This window comes from Silene latifolia, chromosome 9, assembly GCF_048544455.1.
Source record: "Silene latifolia isolate original U9 population chromosome 9, ASM4854445v1, whole genome shotgun sequence".
Taxonomy (NCBI): domain Eukaryota; kingdom Viridiplantae; phylum Streptophyta; class Magnoliopsida; order Caryophyllales; family Caryophyllaceae; genus Silene; species Silene latifolia.
This window is the reverse complement of record NC_133534.1, coordinates 110,645,306-110,670,193: the sequence shown is the minus strand read 5'-3', so window position 1 is coordinate 110,670,193 and position 24,888 is coordinate 110,645,306.

The window sequence follows — 24,888 nt, the reverse complement described above, 5'->3', positions numbered from 1 at the left end:
ACCGTGACTGACGTACCTAAGTTCAAAGGAGTGGAGGACCCGCTCAATCATATCCGAGCCTTTAAAGACTATATGGCCATAAAAGGGGTCAAACAGGAGCTCTTCACCCGGATCTTCCCATCATCCTTGGAACCGATCCCTCGCCAATGGTACTACTCCCTCGACCCGAAGAACCTTACTACTTGGGATGAGGTCGCAGTTGAATTTGCTAAGCAATACGCTGAGAATGTTGAAATCCAAGCCAATACCCGTACCCTTGAGGTCCTAACCCAGAACGACAAGGGGGGATTCACCGAGTTCTTAACCCGTTGGAGGAGGGTAAGTACTCAGCTGGTCAGCAAGCCGAGTGAGTCAACCTTAGTGGAAAAATTCGTCAACAATCTCCGCCAAGTGTATGCCAACTTACTGAGGTACCAAAATATCAAGACCTTCCAGGATCTGCAAATTCTGGGGACACGCATTGAAGATGACCTCCGGAAGGGTGTCCTAGCCAAGACCACTCGCAGAGGCAACCAGGGATCCACCTCAACCGGGTCTCGCCCTTACGGCCAAACGAACAAGATCGATGAGGTCAACCTCGTTGAACCATCTGCTAAGAGAGCTGAGCGCCCCCAGAGAGTGTTCACTAATATAGGGTCAACTTATGCAAGTGCCCTGAAGAGGCTCATGGACCAGGGAAAGTTACAACTAATCGGACCCACCCCGGATCCGACCGATGCTAAGAAATCCAGCTTCTGGAACCCCAATGCCTACTGTCAGTACCATCAAAGGAAAGGGCATGATACAGAAACCTGCTTCAAACTCAAACACATCATCAGAGACATGATTGAGAAAAGGGATTTGCCTTTACGCCCACCAACTAAACCAAACAACAAAACAAATCCTCTGGGAATCCACGCCATCTCTAACGATGAACCAACTCTGGACTGCTCTTACCCCATCCTGCCAATTGATGACGAGGTGAATGCCTTGGAGAAAGATCCCTCAGACGGGATATTTGTGTTCAGTGCCGCAACTATGCTCACCATGTTCCAACAGGTTGAGGAAGCCATAGCCAGCCTCTCCGAGAGGATTACCCGACTTGACGATGCCTACCGCGGGCTTATCTGCAATCCTCCATCACCACGCCCGAGGGAGAGTCCCCCGAACGCCCAAAACTACCCTCACCAGGACGGATTGCTCCCGCGACCATTCTGGCATGCACCTCCTGTGACGTTGAAGATGTCTACCTTGTCCCAGAGAAAGAGAAACGGGCGAAAGAAATCGGTCATGTTACCCGGTCCGGACGCCCCTATCAGAACCCGAACAATCCAACGGTCGTTCCAATAACAAACGACCAAGTTGTCCCGGAAGTAGACACTCAACCGAAGGCCCCTGAGAATTCAATCCTCAAAGAACTTCAGAAGGCAAAAGCCGAGATCTCGATCTGGCAACTGATCGCGACATCCTTTGAACATCGACAGGCTTTGCTACAGGCCTTGGGAAAATTAACTGTGCCCCCCGCCTCTTCCCCCGAAGAAATAGTGGCACATATGACAAGGGATGCCCCTGACTTGAACAACCCAGTCGTATTCTCTGACGAAGATATCCCTCCCTTCGGAGCCAATCATAACCTTGCCCTGTACATTACCGTACAATGTCTCAAGAAGAATGTGCCCATGGTCCTTGTAGATAACGGATCCGCGGTAAATGTCATTCCCCTCAAGACTGCTCACAAGCTGGGTATTAAGAAAGCTGATTTGGTCCCGACAAATCAAGGAGTACGCGCCTACGACGGCACTCATCGGAAGGTCGCGGGGCTCATCACTCTAACTGTCGCAACCGGACCACTGGAAAGGCAAACCAGTTTTCAGGTGGTCGACATTGACGCCTCTTTCAATATGCTCCTAGGACGTCCCTGGATTCACGCCGTCAAGGCGGTTACCTCGACTCTCCACCAGAAAATCAGGGTCCCCTTCAACGGGAAAACAATCACAATTCCTGCTTCCCCGATCAAAGCTGTCATGAGAAAGGGAATAGCCTCCCAGACCATTGAGGAAGATGATAATGAAATGTGGGGATTTCAAATTGTGAATGCCATAACTGATGAATCAACACCCTTTGATTGTGACCCGTTTGCCAACCTCTCAGTCAACCGCATCATGATGCGCCAGGGTTACTTCCCGGGTTTACCCCTCAACCCACTGAAGAGCACCTTACCTCCTTTGAAACAAGCTAAGGTCCCCAACATTCCCTTCGGGCTGGGATATGAGCCTACCGATGAATATATCTAGGAGATGAACCTCCTAGTTCGAAAACGCAAGAAGCACGGAGTTATCCTCCCTCCCTATCATCTGACCCTCAATGGATACTTTGTCCCCGAGGGAAAATTAGAGCTCTACCATGGCTTTCCGGAGCCGATCTATGACTCTATAGCAAAGGCCAGGTACCCGGGTGTGGAAGTCTTCCAGGACTGCTACTTCATCCCCGACAACACCGAAACTGCATCAACCGAGTCTAAGCCGTCGTCATGCCTCGATGGACAAGTTGTCACTCTCCTCTTTGGAGAAGATAACATCAAGCACCTCGACTATAAGGACATCATTAACATCGCCCTGATGGACAATCAGTTTGACCCAACTGCCTTGATCTCCGACACTGACCCGGAGAAAGCTACACAGGGCTGGAGGAAAACCGTTAAGTGGACCGATCGCCAAGGCCGCATTCTCAATATCACAACTGGAGAACGCCCTATGTTCAAAGAGGGAAGTGAAGAAGAATCTGAATCTGAGTCTGAGTCGGAGTCAGAGTCTATCGTAACTCCTAACACTCCTGATGTCCCAGTCAACGTCCCCTTCCCACTATTTTATCACAAGGCCGTGGCTGATTCAGAGGCTGAGTCTACTAGGGTCACCCCCCACTCCCATGAAAGGTGATAACCAGGAGCCTGTTCTAGGGGCCACCTCCTCTGCTGTGTCGCCTCTGATCGACCATGTGATGTCTGTCCTCTCCGAGCTTTTCGCTCGTGTCAACTTAATGAACGCTAAGTTTGCTTATGACTCGTCTCAATTTAACTGCAATTCAATTCTGAATGACTATGAGGAATATAACTTGAGTGACTACCGACCTCACCTAGCCAAAGAACTTGACAAACGGGAAACCAGAACCCCCGTCATTGAGGAGACTGAACCTATTAACGTAGGAACCGACAACACACCTCAAGAACTTAGTATAGGGACAACCCTGGACCCCTCGGAAAGACAAAAGTTCATTGAACTCCTCCACGAATACAAGGACGTATTCGCCTGTTCCTACAGAGACATGCCTGGGATTGACAGGGAAATTGCAGAGCACCGGATACCCATTAAGCCCGGAGCTAAACCTGTGAAGCAGAAGCTACGCCGGATGCGTCCTGAATGGGCCCTAAAAATCAAGGAAGAAGTGGATAAACAATTCAAGGCCGGTTTCATCAAAGTGTCTGAATACTCTCATTGGGTGGCCAACATTGTTCATGTACCAAAGAAAGACGGGAGAACTCGGGTTCGCGTCGACTTCAGGGATCTGAACAAGGCGAGTCCAAAGGACAACTTTCCTTTGACACATATGGACATTCTGGTAGACAACACTGCTAAACATGCTCTCCTATCATTTATGGATGGGTATGCTGGATACAACCAGATTAAAATGGCTGAGGAAGACATGCACAAGACTGCTTTCACTACACAGTGGGGTACATATTGCTACACAGTCATGCCCTTCGGTCTCATCAACGCCGGGGCTACCAATCAGAGAACCGCTACCACTCTCCTACATGATATGATGCACAAGGAGGTAGAGGTGTATGTCGATGACATGATTGTAAAATCAAGAGAACGGGACGGCCACATCAACGCCCTTCGAAAATTCTTCGCTCGTCTGCGGAAGTATAACATGAGACTAAATCCTCAGAAGTGTGCATTCGGGGTCACCTCCGGAAAAATCTTGGGACATGTCGTCAGCAAAAGAGGCATTGAGATTGATCCAACCAAAATCAAAACCCTTCAACAAATGCCTCGGCCTAGGAACGAGAAGGAGATTCGGGGATTTCTCGGTCAGGTTCAATACATCAGCCGCTTCATTGCCAAGCTCACCATGATTTGTGAACCGATATTCAAGAAACTTTGCGCCTCCGATCACACCGATTGGGACGACGACTGTCAAAAGGCCTTCGACAGGATAAAGGAAATCCTACCCAAACCTCCTGTCCTCATGCCACCTCAACCAGGGATTCCTCTATCCTTGTACCTGACTGTTACCAACACGGCCATGGGAGCTATGCTAGCACAAACAGTCGACGGCGAAGAACGAGCCATCTACTATATCAGCAAAAAGTTCATTGAGTACGAGACAAGATACACTCAACTGGAAAAGACATGCCTTGCCCTAGTATGGTCAACAAAGAAGCTGCGGCATTACATGCTCAACTATATGGTCCACATCTACTCCAATATGGACCCGGTCAAATACATCTTCGAAAAACCCGTACTGTGGACATGGGCCACAGGGGCGCTTGGGAACAAGCGTTTGCATTTGTGGAGTCGCCACCAATTTATTGTGGAAAATTGGAAACCGTTCTAATACCTCGTGCCATGTCAAGACACAAAGTAGTGACATGAACACTAAGAACTCGTTACCCTTAGCATTCTATGTCTAGAATGACTCTCGTGGATGCCAATGAACACGGATGTTCACAGAGATCTGAAGTAAGGGGTGAGGGTACGTATTAGGAAGCTCTTTTGATCGAACACCTAATCCCGCCCGCCTCGATAGTGGCCTCTACTAATGATTAGGGAAGTTATTCATACTTGATATATTGTCAATTTATATGCATGCAATGCAACATCCAATGTTTTAATCCTAGCATGTGAGAATTAGACTAAGTCGGTGAACAATTAATTTAACATACAATAAATGTCATAGTAGGAATTTAGATTCAATTACATGTGAAGCCATACAAGCAATGCGATAAAAGAAATACAATAATACAATATTGAAAATACAATAATTACAACGGATTAATGATTTATGTCGAAAATACCTTTAAAACGGATAATTTGGGAAAGAATAAACAAACGAATTAACGAACAGGAATTAAGCGATAATACGAACGACAATTAATTAAATACGTAAATTAATTAAACTAGGTCAAGGCAGAACGGAAGTTCAGAGACAGAAATCAACCTGGAACAGGCGCAACAGAGCTGCGCCCTCTGGAAGAGGCGCGGCGATTCTTTGCGTCTGTTTCAAAGTGAGTTCTGGCCGTGGCGAATCGCAAATTGTTAGTATTCATGGGTGAATTTAATGATTGATTACGATATTCGACTCGGATGAAAGTGATTTAATACATTAATTACATGTGAATGAGTCATAAAACAATAAAACATGGAACAAACGAAATTAGAACGAATTATTTATATGAATGAAAGATTGATTAGTGACATGGGTGAACTAATTAGGTTAAATATGTCGAATTAATGAAGAACTAATGACGGACAAACAGATGGGAATATACCAAAGATTGAATTCCAGAAACTCAATATGAAAGAATCGAATTTCTACAACCCGAATTGATTTTAATGACGAAAACCCGCGAATATTGGATTATAAGGGATTTAAGTCGGGATTTAACGATGAATTATATACTAACAGTGATTAATAATATGTAAAACTATTATGTGAACGAAACAAGAGCAAACAATGACGAAAGAAAACAAAGGAACGAAACTAACAGGGGACGAAGGAAGAAGAAAGGAAGCAGGAACTGCGGCAGCCTCACGAAGAAGGGTTTTAAACATGGTTTTACAAATCGGTTTTAGAAGTACTTTCGACATAAACCTTACAATATGATTACGAAAAGTAAATAACAATAATAAAAGAGAGATTTACACCCTCAGACTTACATGTTTGACGAAACGAGATGAACTAAGTTTATGTTTTAGTGATGCTCGACTCGAATGTAACGAAAGTGCCCTCGTAAGAGGAAAACGATTAATATTAATTAAAGTTGATTATTGTGGAGTTGGTCAAATTGGTCGGTCATGCAAAACGAGGCTGGTACTCAGAAGGATCCGAGCTTACGTGGTCGAAAGTTCAAGCACATAGACGCCAAAAAGTAAGAACGTGGTCTAGAATGCAAAGGGAGAAGAGAAGGGCGGACACTCGCGTGAGAAATATGAGGAGCGAAGGCTCCTATTTATACTAATCACGTGAAGGAATTAGGGTTTTCGGAGAGACTTTGGAAGTGGATCTCGAAAAGATATGAAAAGATACGAAAAATACGCAGAAAAGGACTTGGGAAGAGGCGCAGCATGCACTGCGTCCCTTGGAAGAGGTGCAGCACCTGCTGCGTCTGTTCCCAAGTGGTTTTCTCCTGCGGAAGAAAGATTTCCGTGTTTAATTTATGGAATAACGGATTAATCTTATTTTCCTTAATATTTTGTATGAATATTACGGGAAATTCTTTACCAAAGATTAAAAGATTGTGAAATATGGAATAGAAATATCCGGAACATTCCAGAACATTCTGACTCGGGATTTTAGCGGTTATCAGAAAATGAAGACGGTTTTAGGCCCGGACTCCAAACGTACTCTAATTACTGTCAAAACGACCGTATCGGCGCGTAGATGACAATTAAGAGGTAGACACAAGTGTTTGAGCAATCACTTGACAATAAACTTACGAACTGTCACAAATCGTTCCGCGTACCAATTATGCGGCCCAAATATCACCGGGTGGTTTGCGGGAGGTGCAGAAATGAGGTGTCTACACGTACTAAACGGAAGGCTGTCTAGGTGGACGCTCATGCTGTCCGAGTTTGATCTCAAGTTTGTACCCCTCAAAGTTATCAAGGGAAGAGCAGTCGCCGATTTCCTAGCAGAAAATCCCGTCAACGAGGATCCAATGACCGACACATGGTCACTTTCTGACGAAGACATCCTTTGTGCCGACTCCGACGCATGGGACCTATACTTTGACGGTGCATCTAATCTGAGAGGCTTTGGGGTAGGAATCCTTCTAATATCATCGGAGGGAGAACATGTTCCGATCTCGGTCAAACTAGACTTCGCCGTCACCAACAATGCCGCAGAATATGAAGCATGTCTCATCGGCCTACAAGCAGCCATCATACTTGGCATCAAGAGATTGAGGGTCCATGGTGATTCCTCGCTCATCATCAATCAGGTGTCGGGATCATGGAAAATCCGAAGTGACAGCTTAGCTCCCTACCGAGCAAAGATCAATCAAGAGGCCGAGTTCTTCGACCAAATCGACTATTTCCACTTGCCACGAGAGGAAATACAATTTGCTGATGCACTGGCAAAACTTGTCGCGCTCGTTAACATACCTGACGACATGATATCGATGCCCCTATGTGTCGAGAGAAGGAGCAAACCAGCTCACATTTGTGCCATCAACAACGACAAGGAAAGCCATGATGAACCTTGGTACCAAGCCATCCTCAACTACAAAACCAAAAACGAATTCCCTCCTAACTCTGATCAAAGAGGACAAAGAGCCGTCCGTTTACTAGCATCACAATTCGTGATAAACCAAAATAAACTATAGAAAAGAACACCCCAATGGATTCTCCTCCTTTGCATTGACCATCACAAAGCCAAAAAAAGTCGTGGGAGAGGTTCACGACGGAGAATGTGGCCCTCACATGAGTGCAATGATGCTTACCCGGAAAATCATGCGGCTAGGTTACTACTGGATCACCATGGAAGCTGATTGCCGTAACTACATCAAACATTGCCACAATTGCCAAATCTTCGCCAACATACAACATATACCACCATCCCTTTTATACACAATGACCTCACCCTGGCCTTTCTCAACCTGGGGCATCCACATCATTGGGAAGGTTAACCCGATAGGCACTAAGGGGCATTGTTTCGTCCTCATCGCCATCGACTACTTCACCAAATGGGTGGAAGCGCAGTCATATGCAGTCTTGATCGCCAAACAAGTGGCCAAGTTCATCCAGAACAACATCATCTGCCGATATGGGGTACCCCATGAAATCATCAGCGATCAAGGCTCTCACTTTCGGGCGGAAACTCAGGCCTTGCTAGACAAATACAAAATCAAACGACATCGATCATCCCCCTACCGTCCCCAAACCAACGGAGCGGTGGAGGCAGCTAACAAAACCCTTGTCACCATAATTAAGAAAATGCAAGACAACTACCGCGATTGGCCGAGCAAGCTCCCATTCGCACTCTGGGGATACCGAACCTCCATCCGAACACCGACAGGCGCCACACCCTTCTACCTAGCATACGGTATGGAGACGGTTCAACCGGTGAGTTAGAGGTCCTATCTCTATGCATCCTACTGGAGAGTCAAGTCCCTAAGGCGGAATGGACCCGTCGAAGGTACGAACAACTCACTCTTCTAGACGAACGACGACTCAACGCCTTGCACAACGTCCAGCTATACCAACGACGTATACAACGAGCATTCAACAAGAGGGTCAAACCCAGGAACATCCAGGAGGGCGACTTGGTCCTCAAGTCACTTCGAGCACCATTACCCGTCGATCCGAGGGGAAAATTCAAACCCAACTGGGACAGGCCATACCTGGTCAAGAAAATACTCTCGGGGGGCGCAGTGAGACTGAGTGACCTAGATGGCGAGAATTTTACAAACCCGACCAACCTAGACCAACTCAAGAAATACTACCCTTGAACCATAGCAACCAACGACCTAGCCTAGTTTTACAACTAGAAACCACCTCAACCCTTTTCAAGTCAAGTTCCTCAAACGCGTTTTGATTTTTTTTTTTTTTGCTAAAATGTAAGAATTCTCATTAATGATCAAAAATCCGCATTACATACTACTCAAGGAACACAATTTTAGTGCTAATATTACATCAAATGCACTATAGACAACCAAAGTTTATCATTATCATTGATAAACTTAGGACTCAAAACTCCAATCCTAGTATGGATAGCACGCCAAACTTGCTCAGCTATTAATTCAGGTCGTGAAACCTTAAAGAAAATCCTAGCCTCATTACGCTGGTTCCAGATCAGGTACCAAGCTGCCAAAAGAATAGCAGTGGTCACCTGTTTCCTCAGCATGCTCCATCTCCTCTTCCTAATACACTGCAATTTATTAGTAGCATCTAGCCGAACTCCCAACTTCACAGCCAGAGAGCTATAGATCTTATGGCTGAAGCTGCACTCTTGAAACAGATGGGCATGACTCTCAGTAGCAAGAGCACAGATACAGCACTTGTCATCATTAGAAATCTGCAATTTAACGCGTTCTTATTTGGTATTGCATGTTTTATCGAGTCTAAGTTGCGGCACCTCGCCCGTTTCAAAGGTCCTTTGATCTGTCAAAGGCAACATCCATTTGCACTAAAACAAAAAAAAACCCTGAACTACGAGCATGGTTTGATTTCACCTCTTCAGGTGGATACGTAGGCAGTCCCTCTTATACATGAGGGATACAACCACAAAACCCAATCAAATTTACAAAACATTTCGAACTACGATCATGGTTTGATTTCACCTCTTCAGGTGAATATGTAGGCAGTCCTTTCTTACACAAGGAGGATACAACCATCCCCATAATAAAAAAAGAAACATCACCCACATACAAAACATCATCCCCATAAAAAAAAAGAAAGGGAAAGACATTCCCCTTTCCCACAAAACACAAAATAAGCCTTTCTCCCTTCCTACAAAAATCCCACTTTCCCAAGTGCAAACGTTTAGGACGATTCAAATCGAATTGCCTTTACAAAATGGATGGAAGAAATAAGCGTTCACAATTTTTGACACAAGCAATCCTCTTATTTAATTAATAATGGGAGGGATTACAATTTCAACAACAAATAAAGCTCGACGAGTCTACAACTTGTCAAAGCTAAGGTGTCAACTAAAACACCTCACATAATAAAACTAGCATAAAACACACAATAACTAGCTAGTACATCATAATAAAAACTCACCACAATAATACAACATAATAATAAAATGGGTAATGGAGGTCTTCACTCTTCCATTCTACCCTTGCCATTTCCCTCGGGGTACATTTTCTCCTTGTTCTTCTTGTTGGCCCGCCTAGCATGGATTTCCTCCTCGGAACGGATCCTCAACGGATCTAAGACGGCGACGACCTTCGGTCTAGCATAAGACCCCATGTTCGACCCAAAACGAGCCAATGCACGGCCCACCGTGTTCTTGGGACCCGAGCTTCTCCTCTTTGGCGGTCTTATCACATCGGGGCTAACTCTATCAACATACTCCTCAAAGAAGGCACGGTTGGCCTTGCCAACCTCTCGATACTTCAAGTCGACAACCTCGTCCTTACGGAATTTGGACCTCTCTTCCAAGGACAGAGCACGTGACCACTTGACATAAGCGGGAGTTACGCATGTCGTGGCAACGGGGTCCGGTACCACCCAAAGCGGCCGAGTGGCCCACCATCTTTCGAATACCTCCACAAGCTCGGAGTTCCGGAAAACATTCTCTTGGACAAGGGTATCTTGAGCGGGCACCTTTTGTTGACACCCCATTTTCCTCATGAGCCTTTCGGGATAAATGAAGGAAGCAACCTTCAAACCCACCACCATCAAAGAACGAGGACTAACACCCGAAGCGGGCAATCCCGTGAAGGACCTCAAGTGCCACCATGGCACCACCCAACGGATGTGAGGACCACCCTCCTCCGCCAATCTTGCGGCCCAATAAGTCTCGGTAGAAGCAAAACTATCCGAGTACAATTTCTTCCTCATGGTAAGGTGACGGAAGGAATAAGAAGAAGAATCAACCGGAGGCTCTACATACCTTAGCCTCTCCAATAGCCACACTTGGAGGATCCTTGGGGATCCAAACGAAGGAGCTTCTCCACATGAGCCTTCCTTGTCCAAGGCTTGGATGATCTCGCAAAGCACCAACCACGATGGATCTCTACCATGCTCCATTTGCTCAACCACATGAATAAGGGTCATGCTACCATAATATTTTGGCCCCTTCTTCTTCAAAACATCAACAAAGAGGTACACATTGTAGGGAAATATCCGTATAAAACCCCTTGAAATTAAGGACTATAACGTAATTTACCATGTGATTAATGGTCATAAACGAAAAACAAGAGAAACGATAAAAGAATAAGAATCAACCTCGGGTCCTGTGCGAAACGGCCTAAGAACAGAAATCAACGCAGATTTCCTCCTAATCGTTGCACCCAAGATCGTCTGAGACTATGCCCCTTGTGCTAGAAATTGCTCTCTGATTGCCTTGCAATATTGAGAGAGCTTTTGTGAGGTTTTTGATGTGAGATCTAGAATTTCAGAGAAAAAGACTCCAAAACCCTAATTTTTCTTCAAATGAGAATGATTAGGTCAAAAGGAGAGAAGGACTCTCCTTTTGTTCTATTCGGTCGACCGACCGGTTGCTCAGGGAGGGAGTGGGCTTTCCACTTTCTCCTTATTTAACTCGTGGTCCGACTCGTTTTGCTAAATGTATATGACGGGTTTTAATTATAAATCGTCATCCGTTGTCGGATATTAAAATATCGACTAGTAACATAAATCAGTCGACATATTAATACTTGTCCGATAATGACAATATTGTATAATTAATTAATTCAATATATATTAATTAAATATAACCGTTTATATTCAATTTACGAATTAACCGCTTAATTCACCTTAGCCAGTATTATTTAATCCGTATTAAATAATTTTCTCAACATCGCGTTTGACTAATTATTAGTCAATAACTCCGACTAACCGCTTAGTCATATAAGGCATCAACATGACTGTATTTTCATATCGTCACATCTCTCAAACGTATCCTATAGGTGTGACTTTTAGGGACCAGTTGATCACCGCCATCTGTATGACAATAACGTCAAATTTATCTAGCAAGCCAACCGTTATTGATAAACGTGGACCAACTGATAATAATACAAAAGTATACTCTTTGATGCTTTTAGAGATTTATATGTCATTGCACTAACTGTGGAGGACACCAGCCCCAACAAGCTCCCACTTGTCCGTACAAGTGTACGTGCAATAACGTTATCCGAACTAACTGGAGGACACCGGCTCCAACAAACTCCCACTTGTCAGTACAAGTGTATGTGCGATAACCGATTCTCATATCCATTTAAAATTTCTCCCACTCAATGTAAAACAATTTGCAGATCCGTATCCGCAAGGTCGTATTTTACAATCGATCTGTATCAAGAGTGGTTTTCCCGACTAGAGAGTAACGTAATTGATAAAACGAATCCGTATTCGAGCATGGCCATGCATTTCGATTCTGACTCCTCGAGTGGCCCCGAGAAATATCGAGTACCGATAAAGGCTGAATATTTCCTTCAACTCGACTCTGTAGCCGATCTAAGCACAAATGAAATGACCCGAAAAAAATCTACTTGGCCCCCTGTTACGGATGACCGTGAGAAAGAAACCAAAGTCACCCAAAATCTGCCTTAATCTCAAGAGATAGTCGATAGTCAAAAGAATCGACTCTTAGGATCACCATGGAGGTCCTATCCACGACCTGGCACCGAATGTTATAAAACATTTAGGACTCCACGTCGTTGTCACAATTGTGTCCTACGAGATATCCGTATAACTCGCCTCTGTGATTGGTCAATCAACCGGTTGACTTATGGCTCGTTGAACCCACCATCAACCAACGTCACAAAATAATTGCCGAGTTATCACTCACTTGGGCAATTAAGGACCAAAAATATAATGTTTGTTCAGTTCACTTTGTGGTGTTCAAAATTGTCGTACAACTCCACATGAAAAACAAAATATATAAATATCAAAACGATGATGTCGTATAGAGAACACGAGAAAACGAATCTAATCCATAAAGAGTACTACAACTCAGGAACACGTTTAATTCCCATGGAAATAACATGCCCTTCATGCTTATCTTGTCGTAATGGTTTAGTGAGAGGATCTGCTATATTATCATCTGTAGCAATCTTTTCTATCACTACCTCCTTTTGCTCCACGTAATCTCGGATTAGATGAGCTTTCCGTTGTACATGTCTAGACTTGTTGCTAGACTTAGGCTCCTTAGCCTGGAAGATGGCACCTCTATTGTCGCAATAGATGGTGATCGGGTCATTCGAACTAGGCACTACTGATAGTACTTGTAAGATTTAACGCATCCATATCGCTTCCTTTGCAGCTTCAGACGCGGCATAGTACTCGGACTCAGTCGTAGAATCTGCTGTAACACTTTGTTTGGAACTCTTCCAGCTGACTGCAGCGCCATTAAGAGTAAAAACGAATCCAGACTGAGATTTTGAGTCATCTCGATCCGTTTGGAAGCTGGCATCTGCGTAACCGGTTGCGCATAGCTTTTGATCGCCTCCATAAGTCAATTCCCAATCTTTAGTCCTCCGTAGGTACTTAAGAATGTTCTTGACAGCCATCCAATGTGATGCACCTGGATGCTGTTGGAATCGACTCGTCATACTCAATGCATATGCCTCGTCCGGACGTGGGCATATCATGGCATACATGATTGATCCTATAGCCGAAGCATAAGGAATCCGGGTCATGCGCTCTATCTCTTCCGGTGTCTTTGGTGCCTGAGACTTGCTCAAATACACCCCTGGAGCCATAGGAAGAAACCCCTTTTTGGAGTTAGTCATGCTGAATCTCTCTAGAATTTTGTCTATATAAGATTCCTGACTGAGAGATAACATCCGACGTGATCTACCTCGATAGATACGGATGCCCAAAATTCTTTGTGCCTCACCCAGATCTTTCATCTGGAAATGGTTCTTCAACCATACTTTTACCGAAGTTAAGAGAGGTATGTCATTCCCAATCAGGAGTATGTCATCAGCATACAATATTAGGAAGACAATCTTGCTCCCACTCGACTTGATATATAGACATGGTTCCTCAACCGATCGAGTAAATCCATTTTCTTTTATCACTTGGTCGAAACGATGATTCCAACTCCGAGAAGCTTGCTTAAGTCCATAAATGGAACGCTTAAGCTTGCACACTTTCTTAGGATGTTCAGGATCGATGAAACCTTCGGGTTGTACCATGTACAACTCTTCCTCCAAATAACCGTTTAAGAAGGCGGTTTTCACATCCATCTGCCAAATTTCATAGTCATGAAAAGCGGCAATCGCTAAGATAATTCGAATGGAACGCAGCATGACTACGGGTGCAAAAATTTCATCGTAGTGCAAACCTGGCACTTGGGTGAAACCTTTAGCAACTAGTCGTGCTTTATAGATATCTTGTTGACCTTCCACAGAATGCTTTATCTTGTAAAGCCATTTGCATTGAAGGGGACGAACCTTAGCAGGTAAGTCAACAAGATCCCATACGTTGTTCTCATACATGGAGTCCATCTCGGATTGCATGGCCTCAAGCCATAGCTTTGAGTCGGAACTAGTCATGGCACCTTTATAGGTTGCGGGTTCACTAATCGTTAAGAGCAGAATGTCATCTATGTCATGTTCCTCGACCATACCAATGTATCTGTCCGGAGGAATAGAGACTCTACCCGACCTTCTAGGTTCCTCAGGAATACTAACCGCAGCCGGGATTGAAGGAAATGGTTGCTCGACATTTGGTTCTGGAATCTCCGACAGTTCGAAGGTTCTATTACTCCTCGCGTTCTCGAGAAACTCCTTCTCTAAGAATGTCGCACTAGCCGCAACAAATACACGTTGTTCGGTTGGCGAATAGAAGTAATGACCAAATGTTCCTTTAGGATAACCTATAAAGTATGTCTTGACCGATCGCGGGCCGAGCTTATCCTCGTGTCTCCACTTGACATAAGCCTCGCAGCCCCAAACCCGTATAAAGGACAAGTTGGGGACCGTTTCCTTCCATAGTTCATATGGAGTCTTGTCAACAGCTTTAGACGGACTTCGGTTAAGTATTAGAGAGGTGAAGAAGAGCATAACCCCACAATGAATCATGCAATACGGTGTGACTCATCATGGATCGAACCATATCAAGTAGTGTTCGATTTCTCTGTTCGGACACACCATTCAACCGAGGTGTTCCAGTGGAGTTAATCGTAAGACAATCCCACAATCCTTAAGGTGTTGATCAAACTCGTGTGAAAGATACTCGCCACCACGGTCTGATCGTAGTGTTTTAATCTTTCTACCCAGTTGGTTCTGTACCCGATTCTGGTATTCTTTGAATTTCTCAAAGGACTCACTTTTATGCTTCATCAAGTAGACATAGCCATATCTACTTAAATCGTCCGTGAAAGTGATGAAATACCTATAGCCTTCTCGTGCGGTGATTGACATAGGTCCACACACATCCGTATCTATGAGTCCTAATAGGTCAGCAGCGCGCATTCCAACACCTTTGAAGGAAATTCGAGTCATCTTACCAATGAGACATGATTCACACGTGCCAAATGATTCAAAATCAAAGGCCGAGATAGCTCCATTCTGTATAAGCTGTTTAACGCGTTTCTCATTAATGTGTCCCATACGGCAGTGTCATAGATAAGTTTGATCTTTGTCACCAACCTTTAACTTCTTATTCATTACGTGCAATATTTCGGTGGTCTGATCTAAAACATAAATTGCATTCATGGAGACTGCCTTGCCATAAATCATATCGTGTAACGAGAAAACACAGCTATTATTCTCTATTACAAATGAAAAACCAAGTTTGTCAAGTGCAGAAACTGAAATAATGTTTTTAGATAAACTGGGTACATAATAGCAGTTATATAAAAATAACTCAAATCCGCTAGGAAGCTGGATCACATATGTTCCCCTCGAGACGGCAGCCACTCGTGCTCCATTCCCGACACGCAGGTCCACCTCACTCTTTACGAGGGGTTTGATGTTTCGGAGCCCCTGCACATGATTACACAGATGTGAACCACAAACAGTATCTAGTACCCAAGTTCCGTAACTTGCGTGGTTAATCTCAATCATATGAATAAAATAATAAGAAGTAGACATACCAACTGGAGTAACGCGACCTGCTTTGATGTCCTCACGGTATACAGGACATGTACGCCTCCAATGCCCAGTCTTGTGGCAATGATGGCATTCCATGTTACCGTCCTTGCTCTTTGTCGCGCTTAGTGAGGCGCTCGACTCACCAGGCCCACTCTTACCTGATCCCGACTTCTTAAACTTCGGCTTACCTACTGCTAGGTCTGCCTCAGCTTTGCCCTTACCCTTGCCCTTGTTTGACACAACGAGAACATCCTGTTTTAGGCTCCCACTAAACTTCATGTCCTTCTCGGTCTGTACGAGAAGGGAGTGTAGTGCATGAGGACTTTTCTTCAAATCATTCATATAGTAATTGGCTCTAAAGAGCGCAAAACCATCGTGGAGTGAATGAAGCATGCGGTCAATCACGATGTTCTCGCTGATCTTACAATCAAGTGCCTCCAGTTTCTCGACATTCTCAATCATGCTGAGAATGTGTGGGCTAACCGGTTGGCCCTTCTGGAGTTTCGCCTCAAAGAAGCGACAGGTATGCTCATAGGTCACGATTCTCGGTGCTTTCGAGAATTCCTTAGTGAGCGTGGTGAAAATCTTTTTTGCACCTTGGGCTATGAAGCGTTTCTGCAAATTGGATTCCATTGCAAAAATGAGTACGTTCTTTATCGCACCCGCTTCCATGACGAAATCGCTATACGTGGCGATCTCGTTAGCTCCAGCCGTGGGGCCTGGGTTTGGCGGGGTGGGCTCTATCAGATATTTGAGCTTCCCATCAGCAATAGCAGCATTCCGTAATGCCGCCTCCCAGTCCGCAAAGTTTGATCCATCATTCTTCAGTCGAGTGGACTGATTCATCTGATTCATGAAGATCCGAAGCCAGGACTCACGGTCCAATGTGGCACTTGACAAGCAAGGGTTTGGTTTGGGGAAGTTTGATGTGTGTCCTAAATATGATGTTTTACACCCCATTTTACACGCATTTCAGAGCTCATTTATGTAGTTTATGCTACTATTCTCCCTATTTCCGTCTACTTTCGTGTTTTTGTACATTATTGCAGAAATGTGAAGAATCTAGCGGAAATCAAGCTAAATCCGTCCCTGAGTACCTTGCATTGCATTTGACGTGAAGTATTTACTCAAGAAACGAACTTGGTGCGCATATCGAGGCCCGAAAGACTAATTCACGAAGTTTTTGAAGCAAAGTACCAGCTACAGTGGTCGACCGACAGATGCCTCTAGTCGACCGACCAGTGCACGACTTCCAGTAGCTACTGTTCAGCGTATGCCAGTCGATCGACCGGTCACAGTGGTCAATCGACCAGGCCGTTAATTCTGACGTGAATTAATAGAACGAGATTTCTAAAGCCCATTGTAATTAGGTTTAGGAATAAGAGTTGCGTAATATTTCTATATAACGTAACCTTAGTTTTCAGAATAATCATAAAGCTTTCATCAAGTCATTCATCATAAAATTTATTAGGGTTCATACATTAGCTTAGGATATTTTTCCGTCAATAAAAGTTTCTTTTTGCATTCGGTTTTGATCTTTCCTCTACAATTCCTCTATACGGTATTCTTATGTTCTAATATTCAGTTTTATTGCTTTCGTTCGTAGTATAGAATTGTTAGGTTAGAATTCCCAAAGCCAATTATCGTTTTATGTTAATTGTTCAATTAATTAATTTAAGTATGAATTTGAATGCTTTAATTATGGATTTTATTGCTGTCATTATTTCTATCATGAGTAGCTAAATACTCTGTGCTAGGATGTAGGGAATCTGTAGTGTAGGCGGCATTAGAATTAGTAGACCTGAAATCGCGTCATGGTCGACCGACCGGCCTACCTGGTCGATCGACCGGCTCCCGTGAGATTACCTTCGTTTTAATTAATTTAATTGCTATATTTGACGAATCGAGTGCACGCGACTAGTTGAATGCTTAGGAATTGACCGACCCGATAAGATCGAAAGATAGGGAAGGAAAATAGACTGCCTAATTAAGACGACTAAATTAATAAGATCGAGAGATAAGTTAATTTAGCCTTTTAAATCACTTTTCAGGACGAAAGTTAGCATTAGTGATATTAGGGACCTGTAGCGAGATCGAAAGATGCTACATGTTAAGAATGGACCGAGAGGACTTTTTATTTTCCCGTCTCACGCGATTGTTTCAGACTTACCTAGGATGCTGCCGCCGAAACTATAGTGAACCGACCATCTTAGCACCCTTTTAATATTTGATTTCATCTACTAGCTTAGTTTACTTTTCATTTATTGCCTTTAGTTATAGATCAACTCAACTCAAATCCCCCTCACATTTGTTACTTTAGACTTAAATAAAACAACTATTAATTGCATCGCCTCTCTGTGGTTCGACCCTGACTGCCACTAGCTATAGTAGTAGTTTGGACTATAAATATTATTTTTGGTGCATACAATGACAGGCATCACTCGGCTCAATGCAGGAAACCTGATAAGAGGAAGACTAAGGTTCCCTCTGTTAAGAATCCTCCTAAACAGCAGAAAGTATGGAGACCTCTGCAAAAACCACAGAAAGAACCAGAGGATATTGTAACCCCTCCCTCCCTGTTACCTGCAAATTTCCCTCCTTTGTCTACTGTTAGAGCTACTCCTACCATCAAGTCCACGTCAACTAAGCAAACCATGCGTATGAATAGGCAGGATGGGATTGTTGGAGTAAGATTGTCTGGGAGATTTAGCCCTTATACTTTCATGGATGCATTGAAGAGTAACTCTGCTGCTCAGGAGGGAGTGGTAGAGAATGGAAAGGACCCCCCTGACCCTTATATTAATGCATAGTCTGGGGTTTTGGAATGTACGGGGTCTTAATAACCTGAAATGCAGAAAGTGGTGAAATGGTTTATGCACAATAATGGGGTGGGTTTATTTGGTTTGCTGGAAACAAAACTGAAACCTGGTAGTCTATTGAAGAAGAATACCTCAATTTGTGATGGATGGAGTGTCTCCACTAACTGAAGTTGGCATAAGGGTGGTAGGATTTGGGTGTTTTGGAAGCCTAATCTTTTTTATATTCAGTTTTTATCTTATAATGCTCAACATATACATATGTTGGTTCATTCTCAAATTGATAACAAGAGATTTTACCTCACTTTCATTTATGATTTTAATGATCTTAATGGAAGATTGGAACTGTGGAACTTTTTGAAGAAGTTTTCTGAGGACTGTCATGAACCTTGGCATTGGTTGGGTGATTTTAATACTGTCCTCAGTCCAGTTGAGAGATTGGGTGGGAGCACATCTGATGCTGAGATGGAGCATTTTCAGGACTGTGTATCTATATGTTGTATGGAGGATATTGCTGCTACTGGTGCTGTTTTTACATGGTCAAACAAGCAGGCTCCTTTGGAGAGAGTATATAGTAGGCTTGACCGTGCTATGGGGAATCTAGAATGGTTTGAACAGTTTGGAGATAGTGTGGCTCATTTCCATCCCGAGGGCCTTTTTTATCACTGTCCTTGTACAGTTCTGGATAGGAATTATGAGATTAAGGGAAGGAAAAGCTTCAAATACTTTAACATGTGGGGGACTGCCCCAACTTTTAAATCTCTGGTTTCTGATTGTTGGTCCAAACATTATCAGGGGACTAAGATGTTTGGGATTATCAAAAAACTTAAAGCACTGGAACCTATTCTTAAAGCTCTCAACAAGGAATGCTTTTCTGATATAGATAACAATACCAATATAGCTAGTCTTGCCCTGGAGACTATTCAGAAAGCACTTATTGATAACCCTAGTGATGCTGATCTCCTGCGGCAGGAACTGGATTTGGCCCATGGTCTTAAGGATCTTATAATTGCCAGAGATAGCTTCCTGATTCAAAAGGCAAAGGTGCAATGGTCCCTGGAGGGAGACCTAAATACTTCTTACTTTCATCATTCTATAAAAAAAAGAGTGATGATGAACAGGGTCTTCCAGATAGACGATAAAGATGGTAGACTTTGTACTGATGGGACTGCTATACAGTCTGCTCTCATAAGTCTACTGATACTGTTAATTCTAATGTGGTCAGGCAAGGGATGTGTTGTACTGAGGCATACTGGACCTTACTGAATAGACCTGTCACAGCTGATGAGATCAAGAAATGTCTTTTCAGTATTCCCTCAAACAAATCCCCTGGCCCTGATGGTTATTCCAGTCACTTTTATAAGGATGCTTGGGACATTGTGGGTAATGATATTTGTGAGGCTGTTATTAATTTTTTTGACACTGGTAAGTTGCTAACTCAGATAAATTCTACTGTCATCACTTTGATCCCTAAGATTGACAGGCCTACTAGTGTGAAGCATTACAGACCTATCTCTTGCTGTAATGTGCTTTATAAAATTATTTCAAAGTTACTTTGCTCTAGATTGGCTCTTATTCTCCCTGATTTGATCTGCAAGACTCAAGGTGTATTTATTAAAGGGAGGAGTATTTTGGAAAATATATTGATTTGCCAAGATCTCATTAGGCAGTATAATAGAGGGAAAGCCTCTCCTCGTTGTCTTTTCAAGCTTGATCTCCAAAAAGCTTATGATTCAATTGAATGGGCTTTTGTGGACCAGATGTTAGAGGCTCTTCTTTTCCCTGAGAAGTTTAGAAGAATGATTATGCTTTGTATATCTACTCCAACCTATACTATTAACCTTAATGGTGCTCATTTTGGATTCTTTAATAGAAGGAGAGGGCTTAGGCAAGGTGACCCTATCTCTCCTCTTATTTTCTGCATCTGTATGGAATATTTATCAAGACTTATGGACTTTGCTACTAGGAAGTGGTATTTCAGATATCATCCTATGTGTAAGAGCTTGAGATTGACTCATTTACTCTTTGCTGATGATCTCCTAATGTTCAGTAACAGGGGTTGGGCAATCTATCATGCTTATCCTTAGGGTGTTGGCTAAATGCTGCTAAATCAGAGGTGGTATTCAATGGGGTGCCAGAGTCCCTGAAACATGATATAGCACAGGTCTCTGGATTTCAAGAAGGTAAACTTCCTTTTAAATACCTTGGAATTCCTATTCAACCTGGCAAATTAACCAAGGCTGACTGTAATGTACTTTTGGATAAGATTGTTTCAATGATTAGAGGTATAGGGGGTAGGAAACTCAGCTATGCTGGTAGACTAGTCCTTATAAACTCTGTGCTGAATACCTTGCACAACTACTGGGCTTCCATTTTCTTAATCCCTAAGGGTGTAATCAAGAGAATATAGGGTATTTGCAGGAACTTTCTCTGGTGTGGGGTTTCAGAATATAACAGGGCACCTTTGGTGGCATGGCATCATGTTTGTTGCAGTAAAAAAGAAGGTGGTCTGGGTATCATAGATGCTGGGGTGTGAAGTATAGCTAGTGTGGGAAAGCTAGTGAATTGGATTTATACAAAGGCTGATAGATTATGGGTCCTTTGGATAGATCATGTCTATATGTGTTGGGGTTGGTGTCCTTAACAGTTAGTGCAAGGACTTATAAACCTCTAAAAGGATCAAAGGGCATACTTTTGGTATTATTATCAGTTGATCCACGTTTATCAATAACGGTTGGCTTGCTAGATAAGTTTGACGTTATTGTCATACAGATGGCGGTGATCAACTGGTCCCTAAAAGTCACACCTATAGGATACGTTCGAGAGATGTGACGGTATGAAAATACAGTCATGTAGATGCCAAATCTGACTAACCAGTTAGTCCGAGTTATTTGACTAGTAATTAGTCAAAATGTGATGTTGAGATATTATATTTAATACGGATTAAATATCATGAGCTAAGGCGAATTAACCAGTTAATTCGTAAAATTAAATATAAGCGTTTTATATTTAATTAATGTATATTGAATAAATTATACCATACTGTTTTTGTCGGACACGTATTAATAATTCAGCTAACCCGTATTATTAGCTGATGCCTAAATTTCCGATAACCGATAACAGTTTATAATCAGACCGCGTCATATACATTTAGCGAGATGAGTCGGACCACGAGTTTAATAAGGAGGAAGTGGAAAGCCCACTCCCTCCCTAAGCAAACCCACGGTTTGGCCGAGCTCAACAAAAGGAGAGCTATTCTCTCCTTTTGACCTAACTTATTCATTTGAAACAAAAACTAGGGTTTTGGGAATTGTGCCTCTGAGAACTCGGATCTCTCATCCAACAAAACTCACAACAAGTTCTCCCAATATTGCAAGGCAATCGGAGAACACGTTCTAGCACAAGGGCATATCTCGGACAAGGTCTTGGGTGCAACAATTAGGAGGGAATCTCATTTGATTTCTGTTCTTTACGCCGTGCATCAAAGGACCCGAGGTTGATTTCTATCATTATCGTTTTCTTGTTATTTTTGTTTTATGACTATAAATTACATATGAATTTTGCGTTATAGTCCTACAATTAAAGGGTAGTATACGGATATTGACCCACAAGTGGTATCAGAGCGAGGCCACGTAATTTTTCTATGTAATTTTCATTAAACGAAATGAATCGATGATTTTTGTTTAAAAATTTTGTCTCGGCAGCCATTTTTTTTACACGGCAGAAATTTTTTTCCTGTTGTTGCTGCGTTTTTGGTTGCATTGGGAACCGTGTCCTGTTTACACGGTTGCTCTTGTTGTTGTTTTGTCTTGAAAACCGTGCCGTTTCATGTTTTACACGGCTGTTTTGTTTCAATTTTTATATTGTTTTTAACATGTTGTTATTTTATACGGAGATTATAGCAACATGTCAAGTTTTTGTAAATTGTTAAATTTGTTTTGATGCGTTTTGATCAAAATTGCAATTGATTTTGTCTCGACAAACTGTTTTCACGAGGGTTTTGAAGTTTCAGCCATGTTTGCATTCGATCGAGCATATTTCTACTCGATCGAGTGCTATTTCTGTCTTGTTTTTGTTCGATCGAGTCCCTGTTGTACTCGATCGACCCCTTTCAAAACCCCTCTGCTCGATCGAGTTGTCCTCGTACTCGATCGAGTAGATTCGCTGATAAAGGTACTCGATCGACCACCAGTTTAGTCGATCGAGCACTTCCTGTTTGGCAACCCTCTCGATCGACTTGCAGTTCAGTCGATCGAGCCCTTTTGTCCCTCGATCGAGCACTTATGTCCCTGGATCGAAAGATTTCCGTTTTAACAGCTTTGAAAATTTGTTTCTTTTGATTTAAATTTTCTTTTGGCTTCAATTTGTACTTTATACGGATATTGTACACTCGCTATGATTGTGAAACGGTTCACACACGTACCATTAAGTTATTTTAAAGCGTATTTAAAGTAACGGATTGTAATGGATTAAAATTAAATGATAGAAGCGGTTTTATCACATGAATTTTAATCATTAAAAGGTGGTTTGGATAAATTTAACATAATTACGGAATTATGTCACGAATGAATTTGTTTTTAGTTGATGCATTTTTATTTATCGTTTATCTTGAATGCCGTGAATGCCTTTTTATTACGTATTTAATTTTTTGCAAACGGTTGTAACTTAGTGTGGCCTTAGTAGAACGTGTTACCGTAATGATGGAACACGGTCTTGGTTGTATTTTGAGATCTCGTATCTCCGTTTTGGATTTTTCACTTGTAATTACAGTTTTTAATTAGAATGTAAATAGGTTTATTTTTGTAATTTTAAATTGTAATTTTTGAGAAGACCAAAGATGGAGACCGGATGCTCACTCCCGCTACTTGGATCAAGATGGAACATCAAGACAAGCTTCTCGGGTCCAACGGTGGATTCCAAAGTTGTTTTATGTTTTGTTTTGCTAGGATAGGCCACACTAGGAATTTTTATTTACGTATTGCATTCATTTTTATTTTTCGTAACGATAATATGCATCATATTCCGCCTAAAAACCAAACCACCTAATAATTGCATGAAAAATGACACATATAGAGGTCACGAGTTAGTTTTCATTGACATTCTCATGTCACACGATTTTAAGCCATCATCCAAAATAATTCATTCACGCAGACGCTAGTTATTCGTTCACTTAATATGAATTATAATTTAGTTGATGGGATCTTCCTCGTATAAACAAAAATTGAGAACGGTCTTTATAGGTCAAACTCCAATGAGTCCCTTCTTCGTCGGTAGGCATAATATGACCCCTTCTACGTCGGGTAAGTTGGAACCGATTGACCTATTTTATCTCAACACTATGGTCACTCGTACGATCCTGTGATTATGGTGGACTATAGATAGGATTTACGGAAATCTATCGACCAAGAGTTCTTCCGGAAGAATTAGCTAAACAGTTGGCTTATCAATTTACAGAAATTGAGTCTTGGGATCACTTGTATCATTCTTGAGGGAGATCAATTATGCAAGTGCAAGAGTCTACATGTTAAAATGAATTTTAAATAGACTTAAATCACCTCGATGAGTTGCTTATTTCGTTTTGTTTTTCTTTCTTTTTCAGTGTAGACCACGTTTTTAAACTGCTAAACAACAAATGGCTGGTTCTACTGATAACCCAATGCCAAGTGCCACATTGGACCGTGAGTCCTGGCTTAGGATCTTCATGAATCAGATGAATCAGTCTACTCGATCAAGAATGATGGATCCAACTTCGCGGACTGGGAGGCGGCATTACGGAATGTGCGCCGACGACGGAAGATCAAATATCTATTAGAGCCAATCCCGGCAAACCCAGGTCCCACGGCTAGAGCTGCTGAAATCACCAAGTTTAATGATTTATGTATGGAAGCGGGTGCGATTAAAAACGTACTCATTTTTGCAATGGAACCCAATTTGCCGAAACGCTTCATAGCCCATGGTGCAAACAAGATTTTCACCACGCTCACCAAGGAATTCTCGAAAGCACCGAGAATCGTGACCTATGAGCATACCACTCGCTTCTTTGATGCGAGACTCCGAAAGGGCCAACCGGTTAGCCCACACATTCTCGCATGATTGAGAATG